The sequence below is a fragment of the Leptodactylus fuscus genome, chromosome 3 (assembly GCF_031893055.1).
Source record: "Leptodactylus fuscus isolate aLepFus1 chromosome 3, aLepFus1.hap2, whole genome shotgun sequence".
Lineage (NCBI taxonomy): Eukaryota > Metazoa > Chordata > Amphibia > Anura > Leptodactylidae > Leptodactylus > Leptodactylus fuscus.
The window spans coordinates 96,201,169-96,215,892 of NC_134267.1; positions in this window are offsets into that span (position 1 = coordinate 96,201,169).

The following is a 14,724-nucleotide window of genomic DNA, read 5'->3' on the forward strand; positions in this document are numbered from 1 at the left end:
CCGCCCGCCGCGACCATCGCTGTCGCGGCTTAACCCTCTGCTGTCGGCTCAAATGAATGAGCCGACATAGGAGGGAGCTGCCGGGGGCGGAAGCCGCGCGGCTGAGCCTGCGCGGCTTCCGCCTGAAGAAAGGACATGTCCTTTCTTTTCTCCGCTAGCAGCAGCTCGCCGCTAGCGGAGAACAGAAGCCCGGCGGTCTCCATAGACCACCATTATAAGGGGAGGTTTTGGATGCGAAATCCGCTGTCAAAAACCTCCCCTTATACTCACGTGTGAACTAGCCCTTAGAGTAGGCTCACACTGTCTTTATTTAATGTCATGGTTGTTCACATTACAGTCAAGAGAAGCGGACATAGAGGGGGATCAGTCTGCTACTCTGCTGCAGTTAATGTCGGTTGCTATCTTATGACACTTGACAGCAACTGACATTAATAATATGTATATGTAATGTGAACATAGCCTCAAAGGGGTTTTCCGGGAAATTTTTGTTTTTGTTAAAGGTATTCTAGTGCTATTAATGGGTTAATATTTGCACCAAAATACATCTAGGCTGAAGCCCCCACATTGCTGAAATGCAGCTTTTTTTTGTTGCAGATTTTGTTGCGGGTTTTTGAGCCAAGGTCAGGAGTGGATTGAGAAGAAGTGAGAAGTATAAGAGCTTTCTATATATCTCCCATTGCTTTTGTAGCCATTTTTGGCTTTGGCTCAAAAGCCCACTGCAAAAAAAGCTGCGTTTCCGCAATGTGGTCCTTAGCCTAAGCAGTGTTTTGAGTGACTTCTTGCTTTCTCTGGGAGCTCCTGGTATCTTCTGCCTTTGTTTACATGCTACCCTAGCCTACAACTTTCATGATCCTCCTCTCACTCCCTCTCTCATACCCCCTACCTGTTTCACTACCTAGCCAGCGGACTACTATTAGCCCTATCTACCTACCTACCTCGCTAAGCCCCAATAATATGAATTATATTACATATGCATATTCTGTCCCACCCACAGGTGTAATGACCTGAACTTACAGCATCATAGATCCCTATGATGGTGCTATTACAGCTCAGTGAATCTGTGAACAAACTACATTTCCCATGATGCATCTGCCTGCTCTGTTCCCCAATGAAATCACAAGTACACATGTGGACCAAATTGTTGGTACCCCTTGTTTAATGAAAGAAAAACCCACAATGGTCACATTGCTTTTCACTTTAACAGAAATAAAAAAAAAAAAAATAAAACTGATGAAACAGTCCTGGACAGAAATGATGGTTCCACTGAAAATAATGTGACCAAATGGACATGTTACATCAAGGTGTGCTGACTAAGTAGCATCACAGGTGTCTACAATCTTGTAATGAGTCAGTGGACCTGTATATAGGGCTACAGATACTCACTGTGCTGTTTGGTGACATGGTGTGTACCACACGCAACATGGACGTGAGGAAGCGAAGGAAAGAGTTGTCTCAGGAGCTTAGAAAGACAATTATAGACAAGCATTTCGAAGGAAAAGGTTATAAGACCATCCCAAGCAGCTTGATGTTCCTGTGACTACAGTTGCATATATTGTTCGGAAAATTTAAGATCCATGGGACTGTACTCATACTCCCTGGATGTGGCCGCAGGAGGAAAATTGATGCCAACTCAAAGAGACAAATAATATGAATGGTCACAAAAGAGCCCAGAAAAACTTCATTATGGGAGGACCAGATTTAAAAAAGGATCACCGCGCTCAGCCAACAGTCAACACCGCTGAGCGCGGTGATCCTTTTCGAAATCTGGTCCTCCCATATTGAATGACACTAAAGGTGGTACGGATCCTGCAGTCTCGTCACCTGGGACGGAACCCTCCCTCCTCAAGTAGTTCAAAAACCTAACTTATGGTTGTATTATACAACCTTGCAAGGTGAGAAGCTCTCATACTACCAATAGCAATTTACCATACGGTACCTCACCATATGCAGCTCGGTGCTGTTCTCTCTTTTTGTCTCAGAAAAACTTCATGGGAGACAACCAAACAGGACACCGTTGTTGAAAATAATCACAAGCCAGACTGAAATTTGCCAAACTACATTTTGACAAGCCAAAAGGCTTCTGAGAGAATGTGCTATGGGCAGATGAGACAAAAATCAAACTTTTTGGCAAGGCACATCAGCACTATGTTCACAGACGAAAAAATGATGCATATCTTGAAAAGAACACTGTCTCTATGGAGGAGGCCCTGTTATGTTCTGGGGCTGCTTTGCTGCATCTGGCACAGGGTGTCTTGAATCTGTGCAGGGTACAATGAAATCTCAAGACTATCAAGGGATTCTGGAGAAAAATGTGCTTCCCAGTGTCAGAAAGTTTGGTCTCAGTCGCAGGTCATGGGTCTTGCAATAGGATAATGACCCAAAACACACAGCTAAAAACACCCAAGAATGGCTAAGAGGAAAACATTGGACTATTCTGAAGTAGCCTTTTATGAGCCCTGACCTAAATCCTATTGAGCATCTTTGGAAGGAGCTGAAAAATGCCATCTGGAAAAGACACCTTTCAAATCCAAGACAACTGGAGCAGTTTGCTCATGAGGAGTGGGCCAAAATACCTGTTAAGAGGTGCAGAAGTCTCATTGACAGTTACAGGAATTGTTTGATTGCAGAGATTGTCTCAAAAGGTTGTGCAACAAAATATTAAGTTATGGGGACCATCAATTCTGTCCAGGACTGTTTCATGAATTTTATTAGTTAAGAAATTCTGGGGGGGGGGGGGCAACACAGTGGCTCAGTGGTTAGTACTGCAGCCCTGCACTGCTGAAGTCCTGGGCTCCAATCCTGCCAGAAAAAACATCTGCAAAGAGTTTGTATGTTCTCCCCGTGTTTGCATGGATTTCCTCCCATTCTACACAAAGACATACTTAAAGAGGACCTTTCACCACTTTCACTGAGCTTTCTGGCAGTATATGACACTGCATGTGCCCAAAAGTGGTGAAAGGTCCTCTTTAAATGAAAAAAAAAGTACATTGTGATAACTATATGGGCCTCACAATCCACATCTTAAAAAAAAAAAAAAAAAAAAATTCTGTTGAAGCGAAAAGTAATGTCTGACTTTCATTTGTTCATTTTAATAGAATTTTTATTTATTATTACTTTTGTCCGATTAAAGTTATTTCTGTGACCATTGTGGGTTTTTCTTTCATTGAACGAGGGGTACCAGCAATTTTGTCCACATGTGTAATAAATCACTTCCACATCTGAGGTCATGCTGTGATATTTGGAAGCTCACTCCCAAATCCCTCCAGTGAGCAGCAAACACATGGAGTGAGAGCAAGCAGATGCATCGTGGGAAATGTAGTTTCTTCACAAATTCACAGCATGTAAATAAGAATGATACAAGGAGTCTCAAGTAAAATAAAGCCAAAAAAAGGTGCACAAGGAAATAGTGAGTATTTAGCACTGCTGTGAATGTATTTGCAGATCATTTTTGGAAGCTGGATAAGTATAGCAGTACTTATTATACACGCAAATAAAACTCATCTACATATCATAGCAGTACAAGATCTTTAATTCTACTATTTGTATTAGGATTTCTCCTTAGGGCTGCTCTGTATAGAGTATTTACTTTGTAATGACATGTTGTGCAGCTGGGTAAACAAGGTAAATGAAATATTTCAAAAATGGATCATATTGACCTTGGCAAACAAGCTTAAGCAACATGGATTCCTTACTGGAAAAGTATTTTTTTTGCACTGTAACTTTAGTCTTGTAATAAACTCCTAACGGAAGTAAATTAGATATATACTATACATATATTTTTATTACTATTTCTACAATATATTAGCATACTAGTATTATGTTATCCATACTTTAGCTTCATGGAGGTGAAGGGTTTGGTCATTTGAAATATGGAAGGATTTTAGCATATACAGTCAGTGGTGTAACTACCGGGGTAGCAGTGGTAGCAGCTGCCACAGGGTCCAGGACATTAGGGGCAAAGAGATAGCCGCTACCGCTGCGTTTTTTTGTTTTTTTTTAATAGGCTGTTAATTGCTGGAGTTACTCCAGATAGTAACGGGCCGTATTTACTTGCTGATCATGGCAGGGTCAGGGTCGGTAAGTGACGCCGCGGCCCCCACAAACATTATTATTATACTCGTGGGGTCTTTTTAGACCCTCAAGTATAATGATCGGAGGCCAAGGAGAGGTAAGAGAACATAAAAAACACTGTTACTTTCCTCTCCAGGCTCCAGAGAGGCTTCAGGCCTACTTGTATGACGTCCCTGATGTTGCATGACCGGGGCCTGCGTCCTGGGTCATGTGATGTCCCGGACGTCATTGAAAATGACTGACACCACCGAGGAGTGCAGCAGAGCCAAGGATAGGTAAGTAACAATGTTTTTTATGTTGGTATTTCCCCTTGGTCTCCGATTATTGTACTCTTGGTTCTGAAAAAACCTCAGAGTATAATAATTGTTCATGGGTGTCCACAGTGGGGCATAATACCGTGTGCAGGGGCCACTATTGGGCATAATATTGTGTGCAGGAGCCACTATGGGGCATAATACTGTGTGCAGGGGTCACTATAGGACATAATAGTGTGTGTGGGGGCCACTATTGGACATAATAGTGCGCGCAGTAATGCGGTCAGGGTCTTCGGCGTCGGTCGGGGGGTTATGTCAAAAGTTTGCCACCATGGGGCCACACTGTGGCTCAGTGGCTAGCACGCAGCCTTGCAGCGCTAGGTCCTGGTGTTCAAATCCCGCCAAGGGCAAAAAAACATCTGAGTTTGTATGTTCTCCCTGTGTTTGCATAGATTTCCATCCCATATTCCAAAAAGACATACTGATAGGGAAAAAAAATGTACATTGTGAGCTCTATGTGGGACTCACAATCTACATTTTAAAAAAAAAAGTTTGCCACGGGGCACTGCCATTCCTATTTACACCACTGGGTACAGGTTATGAAATAGATTTTTATTTACATTTTTAGTTTAGCATACTTTTTCCTAGTAAATTTTCTAGAGCTAATGATGTTTTATTCAAGTTTTATTTTTCTCACATTAGCATTCTTATAGAAACAAACATTAGAACTGTGCTAACCTGTAAATGGTGCCTGTTGTTTCAACTAACTCCCATATATGATCACTATCAAAAGTGCAAATCACTTTTTTTCCTACAATGACGTGAGCCACTTTGTGACTTTTTTCTAACGTGATGTCCATTGTCATGTGAAGCCAGTATTTAGTAGCAAAGATACAGAGACAAAATGACAGGAAGTGAGGGCAGGGCTCCGCTCTCATAGTGGCAGCAATGCTCTTGTCTTCTGTGAGGTCTCTGTCATCAATGTGCACAGTCCGGCCTCTAATATTAACCCATACTTGCCACAATCCCATTGCTAGTGTGGAATGTGCATAGATGAATTTTTCAGGCACTGCCATGCCCCCATCTTAGTGTGACATGTCCTTTTCACAGCATGGGCAATCCAATGTGTGTGAAGCCTATCTTCAAATAGAAGAAAACTTTGTTGTTCCGAGAGTGTAAGAGCAAGTAATAGCACAGAACTATCACCTTCTTATAGATGCTGTTTAGTAAATGACAGGATCCCTTTAAGGCTACCACCCCATAGAAATGCTGTTGCATTTTACATTGCCTGCAAAGTGGATGGGATTCCGGCTAGTTCCATTTATACATTGCAAAAACCTCTGCATCAGAAATGCTGCGATTTAAAAACGCTTGTAGACAACATATGTCACTACAAACATAAAAAATTATGTTCATGGAGTACCCCTTTAGGCTTTAGGCCCCACGTTGCGGAAACACAGCTTCTGTTGTTGCAGATTTTGCTGCGTTTTTTTCAGCCAAACCTAGGAGTGGCTACAACATGAATGGGACATATATAGGAAGCTGTTATACCTCTACCTTCTGCTCAACCCACTCCTGATTTTGTCTCAAAAAACCGCAACAAAATCTGCAACAAAAAAAAGCTGCATTTCCGCAATGTGGGGCTTCAGCCTTTAAGGAGTTTTCCACCTCATTTTCATTGATGAGCTCTTCTCAGATTAGATCATCAATCAGTGCCCACCCTCTCTGATCAGCTGTATGAAGGGTCCATGGCACCTGTTTATGTCTCACGCTGTCTGATGTAATTACAGTCTTCTCACATAGATGTGTATAGGACGAGACTGTAGTTACACTACATGGCCGCTATGAAATGTATGATACTATATAAACAGAGAAGCAGTCATGGCGCTTACACAGGTACCATGGTTTATTCAAACAGCTGATCCTGGGGGTCCCAGGTATTGGAACCCCAATAATTTTTTTTTACTCTTTAATTAAAAACACTTGGTTCATTAATAATTAAGGGCACAGGGAAGTTAATTTAAAGATGTACTTGGGGGTATTATTCATTATAGGGGTTATATTATATATTTTATAATTGAAGGTATCAGCAGGATGGGGGCTTTTTATAGGTGAGTACAATGTGGGTCAGGTCCTCGGAAAAGTGAGGAGCTAACGATGTCTGACCTGCAAACTTTACAGAGACTGGAAAAAGTTGTTATGGCCGTCCAGATGGAAGAGAAATGGAATGGAAATGTGAACAATTAGGCAAGATGTCAATGGTAAGTCACTAAATGTAACACTCGACTTACGACGTTGATCCGTTCTTGCGCGGCATCGTAAACCGAATTTCGACGTAAGTCGGAAACCTACCATACCGACGCCGCGTAGGAACGGATCAACGTGATTTAGTGTGCAGCGGCTCGGAACTACCCCCCCCTTTAAAATAAAACCCTGAAACAGAATGTGAAACTTACCGAACGGTGCAGGGTGGGCGGGCGGGCATTCAGGCCTCCTCTTCCTCCGATGTTCCGTCCTCCTCCTCCGGCGCTCGCAAACTGATAATGGCCTGGGCGCATGCGCAGTAGCCGTAATAGAAGCATTATGATACTGCGCATGCGCCCAGGCCATTATCAGTTCGCGAGCGCCGGAGGAAGTGGTCAGGACATCGGAGGAAGAGGAGGCCTGAATGTCCGCCCACCCTGCACCGTTCGGTAAGTTTCACATTCTGTTTCAGGGTTTTATTTTACAAGCTCTCTTCCGATGAGCAAGGACGAGCCTGCTGCAGAACCAGCATTGATTTGCCGCAGGCTAGTCCTTGCTAGCTGGGAGTGCTGGCAGTTTTCTGTTACAAGGGAGCTGTCGTAACCACGAAACGTCGTAACCCGAGACCATTGGAACCCGAGGACTACCTGTATACTGCACTGTATTCACCTAAATAGTCTGCAGAGCCCTGCGTAGAGCCGATATCTATCACTATGCGGACACCATATGGTGATTATATCGTCATACCTAAGTTGGGGGCCCACTTGAACATGTTCGCTCCTCCTTTGCTCAACCCCTAACTACTCCTCTGCATTTCAGTGGTATTTACCAACATTTCCCATAGCTATATGAGATTTCTCAAGTGGACCGCTATCAGACCAAAGTCTGTTGGTTACATTTTACTTCTTCAAATACAGAGTTGTCACAAATTTAGTGGTTACAATACTCAGATGAGGCTCAAAAGCTTAAAGTGTACCTCCAGATATAAACAGATTTTCATAAATGAATAGAGCAAATAAGAAACTTTGTGATATATCTCATTAAAGACATGTTTTTTTTTCTCTCTACTTTTCAGGCAGTTACCTTCTCCATATTAGTCTATGAGGAGAGGAGGGGGGGGGGATAGAAAACGCACTCAAATAATTACTCTGAGTACATAGAATTAAGCTATAAATCAATAAACCTGCTTAAGAAATGCAGAGAGAAAAGAACTGCAAACAATGCTTTTCTCTCCTCCTGCAGCCTGCCCTTGGTATAGCCCAGCTCATCCCTTCCCTCTGGATTGTTGCTCCTCTCCATAGCCAAAGCAGCCTCCTACAGCATTAACCCCACTCAAGATGATAATATGTTCAGCCTGTGGCTCATCAATTAATCAATTTAATAATTCACCATTGTAAAGAGACACATTATTCTGATTTTCATCAGAATAGTAAAATTGATCTTAGCTTTGCTTTTCTAATAGTCAATGAGGTCCATCAGGTTATGTGTGCAGTCCACCCATCCGTTGTTCTGGTTCTCCAACAGATCAGAGCAATGGCTAGCCGACACTAATGTGAACTTAAAATAAGTTACATGATGAATGACACAAAATTTAAAGACAATTGGAAAATTTGCTGTTTTTTTTCTATTCCTTTCCAGAAAGAGTTAATAAAACCTTATCAATGAGATATTTCTAATCCAAAATAGTGCTAAAACACTGCAAAAAAACAAAACAGTTACATTAACGGAAAATTTTTAAAAAGTTATAGTTTTCAGGATGTGATGACAGAACAACACAAAAAATTGGTTTGGTCATTAAAGGGGTATTCCTACGTCACATACTCACCAGTCTTCGTTTCTGTAAAATCTTCTGTCTTCCTGCTTTGTTGCATCATTGGTGGGCGGGGGTTACATATGCAAAGCCAGCGGCGAGATGCCGCTGGCCCTGCGTGCACGCTCATAGATGGTGAGACCAGTCTAGCCTTCACAATGCGAATACAGACCCGGCATCCGCCTCTCTCTATTACAGCGGATGCCGGGTCTGTATTGGCATTGTGAAGGCTAAACTGGTCTCACCATCTATGAGCGTGCACGCAGGGCCAGCGGCATCTCGCCACTGGCTTTACATATGTGAATACAGACCTGGATATATAGGTGAAGTAATACGCTAATTAATAGGGATCGATCTCTGGGACCCCTACTTATCACAAGAAGGGAGTCCCGTGTGTATTTCATATGAATGGTGTAACAGGTTGCACAGACATTTAGTGGTGAAATGCACTGCTAATAAGTGATTAGTCATTAATAATCATTAACTTTTACCTTTTTTGCATACAGAATATCTTACATCCTCTTTGTATCCTTGATCTTTCTGGCTTTGATGACTTATCAGATTGATGCATATGGAAAACTCCTTTCATTTCTGGACTCTGCACCAGTGTGCTACTGGGATATCATTTCTAGACCTAATGCTTGGTTGTGAAGAGTTTTTAGAGGATTATTGGTCAAACCATTATATTATAAAAAAGGTATATATATATATATATATATATATATATATATATATATACATCTTATAAAAAATTATTTCTGTCTGTCTGTTCTCTATGCGCGACCAAACGACTGGACCAATTCTCACCAAATTTGGCAGATACTTCAGGTGTCCAGGAAGGTTTAAGATGAGAATCCAACTCACTCAGACATACCGTTCCGGAGATACAGCTTTCCCAACACCCTGGAGCACCCTGTTATGGAGCATTCTTTGTTTTTTGGGAAGTTGGGGAGATTCACTGTTGAACCAATGAATAGCCCACGCTCAACAATGTATAAAGCATTCATTGTTTATATGAATCTGACTGTCATTTCTCAGCTCTTAGCCCGGATCTCTTTTTATGAGACGCTCTGTATATCTATACATTATTAATTCTTATATCATCTTAGAAATATTCATAACTGAAAGAAACACAATTTAACCCCTTAAAGGTCATCGATACATCACATCCATTATGTGGTGTTATTCCTATCAGCTAAGAGAGTCAGTAACTGCATTTCTAGGGCCCAGTCACAAGGTTAGAGCCCATTCTTTTACTCTTTCTGCTTCTTCCTTTAGTATGATATGTACACAGCGCCTAGTGAGTGTATCTCTAAACCTTGCAGAAACCTAAGTGCAGCTCTTAAGCACACATTACACCAGAATGTAACATTATGGAATATACTCTTTATTCTCTGATCATCCACTTCCTTCATCCATATTTATACTTCTAAGCACTATTTTTTAGATCCTTGTTTACACCTTTCTACTGCTTCTGGTATGTTTGCATATAGCTGTTCTCCTGCTGAGATTTATCGTATTCATTTGTAGTTTTTCCCGTTTTTAACCTTATTTGATCATTTAACCTTCCTCCCTTTTGTTCACACATAACTGTATTTATTAGTCTGGTCTAGCGGTAGAAGTTTTAGATTAGTGGTCTTTGTGGTCTTTGTCTTTCCTGTTCAGCACTGGAACTACATATTACAATTATACCAGAATTAAACCAGAAGGGTACTGTAAGATACTATACACATATTAAATTATAAAGTCTAATAACTAAAACTTTCTCAGGCTATTAGACTATTTTAAATGGAGTTAGCTCTGGGCCCTACTTGCCCTAAAATTTGTAGGCCTGGTTTGGGTCAAAGAGAGGTAACTTATTGAGTGTAGGGTTCCATCTGAATGAGGTCACCTTGTCGTGGCAGGTGGGCTTCTTACTGTTTCCTCATATGTGTATAACATAAAACCTCTAATTTGTATTTATTAGTTTATAGTAACAATATTAGTAATGTTTTTCTATGTCTTATACCTTTGTGCTGTGTGCAGGATGCTCCTATATTTTCTATATTTTTAAAACTTTCACAGACAACAATGTTAACCTTCTCGAATACAGTAAGAATTCCATTAACTCTAAAATTGTTTTGCAAAGGCTAGCACCAAAACTGAGCTATTGCTGTGCTCACCACAAGACCTCCATACTAGAATCTGACCACCGTTTGATCCACACAGATCCTGGAATCATTGATAAAGACTATATAGTTCTAGTCCATAGCAGTCCAGGTTTTTCTTTTCGACACCATTTCAAAAAAGGAAACAATACTTTGCTGTCAATTGCAGGACACGTAATGAGTAGAGATGAGCGAACAGTAAAATGTTCGAGGTTTGATATTCGTTTTGAGTAGCTCCTGAATATTTGACTACTCGAATCGAATATCGAACCCCATTATAGTCTATGGGGGGAAAATGCTCGTTTCAGGGGTAGGCAACGTTCGATCAAATTATACTTACCAAGTTCACGAGTGAGGGTCGGGCTGGATCCTCCGTGCAGTCTTCTCCTTGCAGGGTACCCGCGGCGTCTTCCGGCTCTTCATTCACTCTGCCAGGCATCGGGCACTACAAGCGGACATGCACAGCCGGCTCTGCCCAGGCCCGATGCCTGGCAGAGTGAATGAAGAGCCGGAAGACGCCGCGGGGAAGCTGCACGGAGAAGACTTCTAAAGGTAGGAGAAGAACCAGCATTGATTGGCCGACTGTATAGCATTCAGCCAATTAATGCTGGTTCTGCATTGAACTTTTACATTCGAACAGCGAGTGGTACTCGATCGAGTACGAGTATTTCGAATACCGTAGTATTCGATCGAATACCTACTCGATCGAGTACTACTCGCTCATGTCTAGTAATGAGCACTGTGACACCAAATTTTCTTCTATTAACCACCTGGAAATTGTCTGGCCAAAAACAGGAGTGTGTAATGAAGATGCAACCTGCATCAGAATGGTGGAAAAGGAAACTGTGGGAGCTGCTTATTCTTACTGGTGGATCCCAATTAGTGGTCTATTTGGACCGTCTGGTCCCTGTTTGCTATTTGTATGTGGCCTCATGTTGCTCCTAACATGTCCTAACAGCGAGGTCAGAACAGCCTAGATGGCAGGCAATTCATCGTAACATCGTTGTCAACTTGGCAAAGTGTTTTCTAGTGCGTCACAAAAGCATGTCTAGACATCAACTTGCGAGGTAAACTACTCAAACTTAACCTCTGATATCCCTTTTTTTTTAAATCGCCAGGGGAAGCAGTTTTGCACCCTCTTTTATCAGGGCCCAGTTTCTAGTCAGGCCATCTGTAATCATTTATAAACTGCCTGAGACATAACTGTATGCTAAGTTTTGCAACAATCTGACATTTCTATTACTGCGTCTCTCTTACCCCAGCACTTTTGACACCTGACGTACCAACTTGCTCGCACGCTCTGACTCACACCTACTATTCAGTGCTCCCACCTCAAAAGCAAAAGGGGCCCTCTAAGGTTCTGGGCCATGTGGCAGCTGCTACCACTGCTACCCTGGTAGTTACGTCACTGGCTCCCACTAAGCTGTGTGTTCTGAAAAGAAAATGGTTAAATATATCATTAATGATGTTTCACAACCCCAGTAACAGCTCTACCTGTCTGCAGAGTGCACAGATTAGAGAGAAAATGCTGCAGTCCCTCTCTGTTTCTCCTTACTGTTGGTGACTTATCTACTAATCCTGGGCCACCTCAGTAAATTCCCACTGTCAGATCTTCTGCCACCTAACAACCAGCACACATTCATGTAACTCCTTAAATCTCTCCAGCCCCTCTCTCTAGAGAACTATAGAATGTATGTCCTGTCTGCCGCAAACTAGAATACACTGAAGACCTCTTCATTTCTCACAATGTCTCTCCTGGGTCTCACTGAAACATGGCTGATGCCTTCATATACAATCTTCCCTGACTCACTGTCCTATGGAGGTCTTTAGTTCTTGCACTCTTTCAATTTCTGTAACAATCCATGTGGAGCAGTCTCCTATCATATACCTGCTCCTACACCCCAGCTCCCCATCTTAACCTTATCTTCCATTCTTTTAAAGCAAACTCTGCCCACATTTACTTGCCCTCCAACCTCCATATGGTTGTCATCTACATTCAACTGGACTTCAACCGCTTTTATCGACCACTTCACTATCTGGCTCATGCCAGATAACCCTGCCACCATCCTGGAAGACATTAACATTTCCATTGACCATCCAGCTGCCTCCAAACTTTTGTCTCTCACCTCATTTTTTGATCTCTCATAGTCATCCTCTATTTTAAAGGAACATTCATTCCATTGACATTCACACTCTCTGACTTTCCGTCATATCTTCACTTCATGACATGGACATTGCTGCTGCATTCTATAACATCACTATTGCTTCAACTCTACTCAAAAGCCCACCTCATCCACGCCAAAGTTTGTTGAATCAATAGGCAATCTTGGCATACTGACTTACAATAAAATGAGGTTAGCTTCAAGTGTAGCAGGATGTTTCTGGAAGAAAAGCCACTCTAAGTCGACTTCAGTTAGAAACAATGAGTTCTCAACTTCAAGTCTGCAGTCAACTCTGCAAAACAGGTTTAGCTCGCTACTCTTATATCTTTGTTAACCCATAACCTTAAGCATTTATTTAATAATGTTAAATCTCTTCTCTGTCACCCCGGGGCCCCTCTGACGTCACTTATCTCAGCTGAAGAGTTAGCCTCATATTTCAAACACAAAATTACCAATATCAGAGACAGTTTCAGCCTATGGTCCTCACAAGCCCCCTACTCAACTATATAGAGCTCTAAAGTGGTGTAACTAGGAATGGCAGGGCCCCGTGGCGAACTTTTGACATGGCCCCCCTAAAGACCCTGACCGAATGCCTCCCCCCGCTGCTTTCCTGCACACACATTAATATCCTCCATAGTGGCCCCTGTACACAGTATTATTCCCCCCAAAGTGGCCCCTGAACACAGTATTATGCATCGGACCTCAAAAAGTAACATTTCTTTTTTTTTTTTTTTGGTGTATTAACTAGTGAGGGGGCCTGGGCCCCCTAAGGTGTCTGGTCCTGTGGCAGCTGCTACCACTGCTACCGTGGTAGTTACGCCACTGGTGCTCTACCTTCATAACCTCCCTCTCGGCCATGACCATTGAAAAGCTCTCCACTCTAATCTCATAAACTCTTCTATGTACAGGCAGGACTTTGTGTATGGGCAAAAAAAAAATGGTTTCCAGGCAGAGAGGCTGCATACGGGCATCGGAGGACACCTTTAAAAACCCATTGAAATGAATGGGTTTTAAAGCTGACCGCCAGCAAGGCATTCCCTACCCAGTTTGCCTTGGGTTCACAATGGAAACCCCGGGGCAGACAGTGGTGGTAGTGTGAACGCTGCTTATAGCATCTTAAATTGTAAATGTTGAACGTTTCGGACTATTAAATCTAAATGCAGTCGACACACAGATTATATTTCTTGGTCTGAATACATGTGTGAAAGGGCCCTAAGGGACATATTCTAAGAGTTTTTTTGTAGGGGATTAGAGTATGTACTCTGTAAAAGTCCAGTACTAGCAGCACTCTATGCTACAGTTTATATCTAGTCACTGTTTCATCTACCTACTTGGTTTACACAGGATTTTCTATCTATTTGCTTTCCATTCAGTTTGCTGTGTTTATTTAAATAACAATTTAGTATTGCTACACTTCCACATTGAAAACTCTTACTTGGCAAACTTTTTATACGATCATCTGTTTTCTATCAGTATTGTCCTCCTCAGTAAATATATCTGAACAAACATTGCAAAGGTTAGCCTCTTTTTCCCACTTAGTTCTCAAGGCAACAAGTAAATAAAGCCAAGTTTATTATTATCTAGGGTCTATTTCATCTGTCATATCCAAATATATAAATCCAGGTAATGTGATGTGTAAAATTTATTTGCTCATTTTTAGAAGCAATAACATGGGATGGTACAGAATTTCCCATTAAAGTGTGTCTTCCAATATAGCATCTCATTTAAAAAGAAGTTGCTATGACTCAAGTCATCTGGATATTGGTAACTTCAGTGACAACTACAGCAGTGAGAAAGTCATTGTGGAGTACAGATTTTTTCACCTTCAACTTAGGCTAGGTTCACACTTGCGCCAGGCTCTCCGTCATCCAGATCAGTAGGAGGACCCTGAACAAGAGAGAGCTTGTCCTCTAAAAACTGTCTCCTGTGGACCCCACAAACTATAATGGGGTCCGCCAGGTGTTCATTGTTATTATACTAAAACTGGCGGACAGAAAAGTCCTCCTTGCAGGACTTGTGGGACAGTTGTGTGCTCT